Here is a 9,826-nt window from a genome sequence, read left to right on the forward strand (position 1 = left end):
ATCAGGTCAGGTTTAAGATACACTGTAAGCTCCATAAAGACACAATGTGTACGCCAATTTGGAAGAATTACGCTGTGCTTTACATATTATATTATTAGACCATGCCCCATAAATCTTACAGTAGTAAATAATAACAGTCCCAAAGAAGCTACCATTATAGCAACCAAAACCACAGTAGCCAAATGTCATCCTTTACTACAAAACCTATTCAGGCCAGTTTTCATTTTGCCTATAAGTGATCACTAAACTAAAGTTTAAACTAAAGTTTAAACAAGCCTAGTATTATATTCCATTAGATTTTAAACTGAAGTTTCATATTTGTTACCAGACCTTGTCACTTCCCTTAAAATGGGACAGATTGAGTCTACAGTACCATTTGGCAGCATTCAGGGAGGAAAAAAATTCACATCAGAAGCAGGGAGGGAGGAAGAGGTAAGAAATGCAGTTGATTATATAACTATTTTGACAGAAATTTAACTAACCTTCTGCCACTCTACCAAATACATAAGTTATAATGAAGGGAAAGGGCACACCCTATTGCTTATTACTTTATCTTGCCCTCCCCACACACAAAATGTACAACCTTGTGCAGAACCTTTTTAAACTCCATGTTTCATACATGACCACTACAAACAATACATCCACAGGGTTTGTGTCCAGGACCCCACCCCCCAGAACATATCAAAATCTGTGGATGCTCAAGTCCTACTATATACAGTGGTATGGTAAATTGAGGTCCCTTACATAAAACAGCAACTTCAAGGTTTGCTTTTTGGATTTGTGTGTGTGCATGAGAGAGAAAGAGAGAGAATGACTACTGGTATTTTCAAACACTGGGTGGTTGAATCCATGGATGCAGAGTCAGTGGATATGGAGGGTCAATTGTAATTAAAGCTAGTAATAATGCTATGACAGATTTCAATGAAATATAAGCAAAAGGACAGAAGCAAGACCTCATAAAAATAACGTCCTTCAGTCATATCTGACAGCTGGATTCAGTGTCTACCCACCACTCAGACACAATGAATACATATTTTGCTTTTTCTCTGTATCCTAGGGAGTCAACATGATGTAGTGATTTGAGTGTTGGACTAGGATACTGGGAGAGTTCAGATCCTTGCTCTGTCATAGAAACCCACTGAGTGAACTTGGGCAAATCATACTCTCTCAGCCTTAAAGGAAGACAAAGGCAAACCACCTCAGAGCATTGCCAAGAAAACACCATTACAGGTTCACCTTAGGGATGTCATAAGTCAAAAATGACTTGAAGGCACACAACAACAAATCTTATCTCAACACCTTCACAACTAAGTTAGAGTGATTATTAGAGAATAAAAATACATCTTCCAGTTTACAATTAGCCCTTGGCTGTAATCCTAAAAACTTTTTTTTGTGAACACACCACCTAGTGCGCCTTACAATTTAAAATTAACTCTGCATTTAGGAGCAAACTCTTTAAGTTTATTTTTAATTACAGCCCCCAAGAAAGTGTGGAAAAAGTTTAAAAGGAGTGCAACTGGTAATAAGTATGCTTAGCTTTAGTCTTACAAACACTCTGCTTATAGGGAAACAGGGGTCGCCTATCGTTTTACTGCTTTACCTCAATGGCTGCACATCCAACAACTACCATACTTCCTTCTCATTAAATTCTTTTCAGGTCCAACACCAGCCTTTACAGCAGGGGTAGGCAACCTGCGGCCCGTGGGCCGGATGCGGCCCGGCGAGGCCTTGGGACCGGCCCCAGCCCAGTCCTGCCGCCAATTGCCGCCGGGGCCTTTGGCCTCTCACGCGCAGGGGCAATTGTTTATAGAAGCCTCAGAAACATGCATTTATATTAACATTTTTTAAAAAAATCAGCAAAATTTTTTGCGTGTCCTCCACTTTTTTAAAAAAAAGTGTCCACCATTTGAAAATTTTGTCCTACATTTGTCCCAGTTTATTTATTTATTTAATTTTTTTAAAAATTGTTTAATTATTTATTTTTTGGCTTCGGCCCCCCAGTTGTCTGAGGGACAGCAATCCAGCCCCCGGCTCAAAAAGATTGCCTTCCCCTGCTGTACAGGCCAACATGTTTTATTTGGCATCCACTTTTGTGGAAGGTAGCTGCTGCCCACAAAATTTTATACCAAAAGAAACACATGAGTCCTTACGGTATCACAACAATCTTTGCTGCAGCTAGTGCAATAAGCTTAAAGGCCTACCATGCACCCAAAGAAATTTCTCTGGTGTCTTACATGTAGCCCCCGCAAAACCACAAACTGACAGGAGTAGCTGCCACATACTCTCAAAGTCCAAAGTATGAATCTTTTTTACAGCCAGAATAGTCTGACTGCAGAATAGATTATTTAACAGTTTTCCAATACTTTTAATATTATGATTGATTTTCAGCTACACAGATCTGCACTATATGGTGTTTTGGGTCCCACCTCAGGAGAAAGGCAGGATATAATATAAATAATTAAGACGTTGTTGTTGTTGTCATTTTGTGCCTTCAAGCCACATGTGACTTAAAGCAACCCTATAATGGGGTTTTGGTACAATAACATCCAAAATTCACAACACAGTGATACCTTTATTCAGCCAATCAAAATGCACCAAATATATGATGCCAGCTTTTGAAATTCAACTTCGTTTTTCATCAGGCAAAGATGTTTTAAAAATCCTTTTTTGTTGTTGTTGTTGTGAGCCTTCAAGTTCTTTCTGGCTTGTGGCAAACCTAAGGTGACCCTATCATGTGGTTTTTAGGGAATATTTGTTCAGAGGAAGTTTGCCATTGCCTTCTTCTGAGGCAGAGAAAGGATGACTCACCCAAGATCACCCAGCTGGTCTAATGCCAAAGCTGAGACTTGAATGCTGGTCTTCAGATTCATATTCCAACACTCAAACCACAATGCCTTGCTCTTGTTAAAAATCATACAAGAGGGGAAAAAGATAATAGAAAATTATGTTACTCTGAGGCCTGCATTTGGGTTGGCCAAATAAAGGTACGACTGTTCTGTGGATTTGGGATGTTATTGTACTTTACGGCCCACACTCTGAATATGTTTCCTCAGTGTCTTGGTGGAATCCAGGGTGACTGGATGTCCTCCTTTTCCAGGACAGGTCCTACATTTCAACCTCCTGTCCGGAAAGAATTTCGAAAGGTCCTCCATTTTGAGCAGGACCAAGAAGCCTGTTAACTAAACACCCCGTTTGCGTTTCCCCTTCAAGAAATAAGGAAGAATATGTAATATAGCTGTAAATAAACTGTATAAGCCTGTCTGAATTTTTAAATTCAGCTTTAAAGACCAGTGCCTTGTTAGGCTTATCCAGATTATTTTTAAACTGTGAATTTTAAATGTGGATTGTTTTAATTTGTTTATATCTTATTTGTCCTTTCAAACCAACGTGTATTTTAACACATGTGTTCTAACTGATGTGGTGTTTCTGTCGTTTATCGTTGTTCCACGCCTCCATCCATGGGGAGAGGTAGGTAAGAAATAAACAAACAGTATTATTATTGTGAAGTCAAAGGCTTTCATGGACGGCATCTATAGTTTCGTGTGGGTTTTTCGGGCTATGAATAAATTCCTGAATAAACTCTTCTAGAACATGGCCGTGTAGCCTGAAAAAACCACCAAAAAACCTAAACATTATTATTCTTTATTTGAAATGACTTTACATTCATAGTAGTGTTTTTTATGAAATGTCCTCCCATTTTTTTCCTTGAATGGCCTACACTTTCTGCCTGGCTATTATTATTATTATGATGATGTATAATAATAATAAAGATCATTATTTAAAATGGTAAATATCATGAATATTCTCCTCCTCTGTGGTAAAGGGAGAATCACTGAGCCAGGCCCAATCTACACTGCAGAAACAATCCACTTTGAGACCCCTTTAACTGCCCTTTGGCTCAGTGCTAGGGAACCCTGGGAACTGTAGTCTGCTGTGGCACCAGAGCTCTGTGACAGGGGAGGCTCGATCTCTCTCAGAGAACTACAGTTCCCAGGATTCCCTAGTGGGATGTTAAAAGCGGAGTCAAAGCGGGTTGTTTCTGCAGTGGCCCTTGCGAGACCCACTCTGCCCTCCCACAGCCTTAAAATGGGGACTCCCAATGCTGCCCCGCTCCCAGAGTGAAGACAAACAGGCTCAGATGTGCGCATGCGCACTCGCACTCCCTCCTCGTCTCCCTCCTGCCTCGGAGGAAACCCCCTCCCTCCTCTGTCGCGAGACTCCCCAGTCCGCTCACCTGCCTCGCGCCCCTTCGTCCCAACGACGTCCGCCCCGTGCCCCTTTTCCTGAGGGCCAGCTCGGCAGAGAATCCTCAGGGCGCTGCGCCGACCCACCGCGGTCAGGTGACGCCATCCCAACCTCCTCCACCCACTCCTCTCTCCCATTGGACGCTGGGCGCAGATGACGTCAGCGCTTTACTCCGCGCCGCGAGCCACGCCCCACAGCCACCCACCCTGCGCTCGTTCCTCTGGCGCGCATGCGTCCCCTTGGTTGCTCTCGCCCCCACCCAGGGGTTGATAGGGCCTCGCGCTGAGAGGAGGGCGTTTAAAGCTCCAGTGGGCGTGGCTTTTGTGGTGTGGGCCTTCAAGTCCCTTTTTGAGACAAAGGCGGGATGGAAATAACATTGAATTAAATAATTAAAATAATTAAAAAAAAATAATAAATAAGTATTATATTAATATTAATTAATTAATTAATAATATTCAGTAATAAATAATACATTAAATAAATAAAACATTACATAAATAAATATGTAAATTAAATAATACACAAATAATAAAATAATAAATAAATAATACATTAAAATAAATATTTTAAATAAATAATATAATATTCAGTAATAAATAAATAATACATTAATTAATTAAATAAAAATAAATAAATATGTAAATTAAATAATAAATAATACATTAAAATAGCTATGTAAATTAAATATATAATAAATAATATAATATTTAAAAATAAAAAATAAATAAATCTACAGCGCTATATAAATAAAGTTTAATATTAATTAATATAATAAATACATTGAATAAATAAATATTTAAATTAAATAATAAATAAAGCAGCCTTGAGGTTTTCTTGGTTCGTTTTTCCCCCCAGAGTGGGTTACCCGTGGCCTTTCCCTGAGGCTGAGAGAGCGTGACTTGCCCAGCAAACCCACGGCTGAGCTGGGTGACCAGAACCTGGTCTCCAGAACCGTAGTCCAACACTTAAACCACTATGCCACACTGCTATTTGGTTTTGGTATTGTTGGTGCATCTTCCACCTGAAATCTAGACGCTGAAGCTTTGTGCCGGGAACGCACGCCGCAGAAAACTCTTGCTAGTTGCTGTACAGTTTGGCGCAGGCTGGAGAACTCCCTTCTCCCACACGCCGAAGCTGCAGACACGACAACACGCCAAGTATGCTTTTCCCTGCATATTCGCTAGGGTTAGGGGCACAAGACACACACACCCTGTGAATATGGGGAAAGTGCAAATAACAAAAACACCCTGTTTTTACCTGAGAGGACACCTGTCTAGGGATTTCTGCGTCCTCCAGTGCAACTCTGTGGTCAACAGACGCTGACCATAGAACTGAGCCAGAGGAGCTACAAAGGCCTAATAGAGTATTCTCTCTAGGAATCTCTAGGTCTTTCAGTGCAACTTTTAGTTAAAGTTGACCATAGACTTGCACTGGAGGACCTAGATATTCCTAGAGAGAACATATTAATTTGTGAATAATCAAAGCTGCAAATATCCGTAAATATGGAGGGATGCGTGTATTCTCAAGAGGGCTTTTAATCTTAATTCAGATATTTACTATATGTCACACCCGCCAACAAAATGCTCCGCTAACTATATACACAACAACAACAACACACTGGGAATGGGAGCTCCTCCCTTTATATACACATGTACTACTGAAGCTTTTAGCCCAACCCATTACAGGTGTGCAACACAGTTTCCTGTTCCCCATGTGGCATGACTCTGCAGTATTGAAGCCTGGTGATGCCTGTGTGTCATTATCCTCCTGTGACACAGCATCCTTCAAACTACTTGCTCTTCATGGCTGCCACATGGCCTATGGTAACCTCTTACTTATGTCCCATATTACTGCATGACGTTTTCCTCTGGATGCATTCATCTGACATGATTATGTGGCAGAAACTCCTCCTGTGAAGCACAAATAAAGAAACATAGGTCCAAAACACACTGCAGGGGGGGGGGGGGACAGTTTGGGATGGCTTTAACTGCCCTGGCTCAGTGCTAGGGAATCCTGGGAACTGTTGTTCTCTGTAAGAGAGCACCAGAGCTCTCTGACAGAGAAGGCTCAATGTCTCAGAAAACTACAGTTCCCAGAACTTCCTAGCATTGAGCCAGGGCAGTTAAAACGGTCTCAAATTGGATTATTTCTGCAGTGTGTTTTGGACAATACATTTCTTAGTAGAAGAGAAGGGTAATGAGCCCCTCAGGCTACATCTGCACAGTAGAAATAATGTGGTTCCACACTGCTTAAACTGCCTAGCACAATACAGACCCCAGAATTCCATAGCATGGAACCATGGTAGTTAAAGTGATGTCAAACCACATTATACTTTACCTGTTGCTTATGTATCCAGCTGTAGCTGTGTTGGCCATATAGCAAAGAACAATAACATCCAAAGTTTGCAGGACAGTGATACCCTTTTTGGCCAACCAAAGTGCACCAAATATATGGTGGAAGCTTTCAAAGCTCCACTGGCTTCTTCATCAAGCAAAGACATTAAAAATTATACAGCAGAAAAAAATAAAATGAAGATGTTAATCACAGGCCTGCATTTTCTCAAGGTGCTGTTGCTGTGTTGTTCTGTGGAGGGATGTATATGCAAGCAGGTCCCTCCTGGCCACAAAGTCCTGGGGAAAAAGGCATTCCAGGAATCCAGGAGATAAAAATTTGAATTCTATAAGCCATTCAAAGAGGTACTTCTTCTGAGATCCAAGATGTCTCCATCCATGTTATTGCTGTGTGCCTTCAAGTCATTCATACTTTTACTTAAAACATGGCATGAATGAGGGAAGCAGAGCCATCTAGGTAGATTTGGATTGGGACCAAGAAGATATCAGGTGGCCGTGGTTCCTAACCTCCCAGGCCTTGTTTATCCTGGATAATTGTTTATCCTGGAAGTGGCTAGGAGCAAGAGTTTTGAAAAAATAGGGGATCTCACTGCACTGCTTAACATAAAAAAATACTCATTTTTGAGAACTAGATGTAAACTAGATGGGAACTTTCACTTTCAGCTTCATATTCATGACACTTTTGGCACACACACGCCCAAAAGGATCCCAGAGCATAAAATTAGTTGTTGGATGCACAGACGTGGTCCATCTCATTGTCATTTCAAAATGTGTTGTGTATCTTCATGTCATTTACAACTTAAGGTGAAACTATCATGGTTTTTTGGGGGGCTGAGAGTGTGTGACTTACCCAAGGTTGCCCAGTGGGTTTCTATAGACCTATACTTTTACTTAAAACATTGGTCTTCAGGTGGTGGGTCGGGACTCAAGGATGGGTTGCTTCCCATGCACAGGTAGTGTTTAAAACCTCCTCCACATTAACTTCCTGGGCTGCCCCCAAAAGATTTTGCTGCTTGATGAAAAGACCAAAATGGTGATGTCTATTCCATGCCTCATGCTCAAATGGATTCTAAGCATTAAAGCAGATCAAGTTGGCTTGTAAACTTTATTTAAAATAGGTGACATTCTCCACTATACCCAAAGCTAACCTTGGGGTTTGCAGACTAGTTTATAAGCAGATATAGCTCCATGCAAATAGCCTCCTTCAGTTTCTGTTACCTGAGAAAAACACTTTGGTGTGTTTTTACCAGCTCTGTCACCATCACACAGAAATATGCTAAATGTCACCTTGTTTTAAGGATAGGATCTCGGGTATAAAGTAGTTAAGATTGTTCATTTAAATTGGGATCATTCTGCCTTTCTCCAGTGCTTGCATCTGCTTTGATCATAAAGAAAAATAACACAACGATCAAATGGGGGGAAAACAGTTTAAAACAAGGGGAAATCATACCTTTTATTGAACAGTATAATCTGCTTTCTCATAGAACATGCAGCATACTGTTATTATACAACTGTTTCATAACCTGCAACTCATATCTGAAAGTTTTGTCCAAAGATGCTTGTCTTGCAGTTCTCTAAAATAACTTGAAGGTGCACTGCTGAACCTCCTCCTGTGTGACAGAACAGCCTATACAACATGCAATTTTTGTTGTGTGCATTTAGATATATGCCTAACAATTAGCTGGCAGAGAGAAAGAAAATGAAATATTTTTTATTGAACTATACAGGTATAAATACACTTTAATCTCATTGTACAGGTGTTTTTTTAAATAGCTACAGTTAACTTTATTCTTGGTTCATAGCATTTTTTTGTAAAAAGAATTCACTTTACTTTTTCCATGCTATATTTCTTGTATCAAAGTGCTGAAAAATGGTGTCACTAAGTGTAATTTATTTTCTCATTTTTAAATTATGTCACAGTATTGGAGGCATAATAAAATCAGTAACCTCTACTCCCTCTCTTTTCCATAGTTGTTTCAGACATCAAATCCCATCCTTTCCTACATCTGGTTATCATTTTACAAATTCCCCGTAGGGTATTATCTTCTCTTTCCAGGATTGGTTTCATTCACAACATCTAACTTAAAACAAGAGTGAAGCCCACACTTGTCTGGCTTCCTTCCAGTTTCTACCATGTGAATTTTTCAGTTTATACTGTTTTGACAGAAATAAACTCCTGCTAGGTAGAAAACAAATATGTTTAGGCTAATTAGGAGAAATAATAATAATTCAGCTGTTTCAGTTGGTGTGACGTTTGATTCTGCTATAATTAATATGTTTATTTCTAACCCTTTTCTATGATAAACAAAAATATTCTCAGTTGAGTAAAAAACCTGGCTCTGGGTTTATCCCAATATCTGGGGATAATATCTGGAGTGATTTTACATATTTTGCTTTGCTAACTGAACAGCCAACCAAAAAGCTGACAAACATTTGTTTTCTTAAGGGTAGTCTGCACTGGCCAGATAAAGTGGCTTCTAACTGCTTTGAAGGCAGGGTGTTTAGATGACGCACAAAGTGAAAGCAGGTACAAAGCTAAATAAAGTGAGGTGTGGATTCACCATTGGTCTCTGTCTATCTTCTGTTAATGCCTGCTGTGCTAAAGCCAGTTTTGTTTTTGAAAAGAGTGTACAGCAGCACGATCCAGTGCATTTTAAATGGATGGGGTATCACATCATTAAACACTCTTTTTTTTCACATTCTATAATGTAGAAAAACGGTAATACAGTAATCAGGCAAATAGCATTTTGATGAGACTCTAGATAAAAAGGGTTGGGAAAGGGTCACTTCAGTTTTTATTTCCTAGTAAAAGATAAATTGCCAGTGGAGGGAGCTCAAGTGCTGCAGTGCTAAGAATTCCACTACGAGGTGGAAGAGACAATTGGGACTATGATCCAGAGATGAATATGGGAATGTGACTTAAATGTCTCCAACATTTGAGATAAATAGTTATGTTCACAATATGCTGTATGTAGAAGACTGTTTTTTCCTCTCCTGTCTACTACAAGAAGTTAGGTAGAGTGTACCAGTATTTTCCTCTAAGATGCCCCACTATTTTGTTGCTTTTTAACAAGGTTTCACTCTTTTCCAGAGAAATTTGTTTGTTGATGTCTGAAGAGAAGAATGAAACCATAAATTGATCACTCTCACCCCTAATTTGTGACCCATGAGCATAAACAGGAAAGCCTTAGATTACACTATTGATATGTTAAATTATTATTCAAAACGTT

General features: G+C 39.8%; 1 protein-coding gene across 3 annotated transcripts in view; it reads right to left on the reverse strand.

Moving 5' to 3' along the window:
- Positions 1-5,554, reverse strand: part of BACH1 (BTB domain and CNC homolog 1) — a 41,111-nt gene extending 35,557 nt beyond the window's left edge. The window contains exons 1-2 of one of the 3 annotated variants that reach the window (XM_089512126.1): positions 4,235-4,387; positions 2,809-2,900 (exon numbers count right to left, since the gene is read on the reverse strand). The gene's annotated coding sequence lies outside the window, so the exon portion shown is untranslated. Of the gene's footprint in view, positions 1-2,808; positions 2,901-4,234; positions 4,388-5,502 lie in introns of those variants that run through there. The other 2 variants (XM_089512127.1, XM_089512125.1) reach the window with 2 other exon arrangements.
- Positions 5,555-9,826: the final 4,272 nt, after the last annotated feature.

The sequence above is a fragment of the Sceloporus occidentalis genome, unplaced genomic scaffold (genome assembly GCF_023333645.1).
Source record: "Sceloporus occidentalis isolate IW3139 unplaced genomic scaffold, rSceOcc1.0.p SCAF_2, whole genome shotgun sequence".
Taxonomy (NCBI): Eukaryota; Metazoa; Chordata; class Lepidosauria; order Squamata; family Phrynosomatidae; genus Sceloporus; species Sceloporus occidentalis.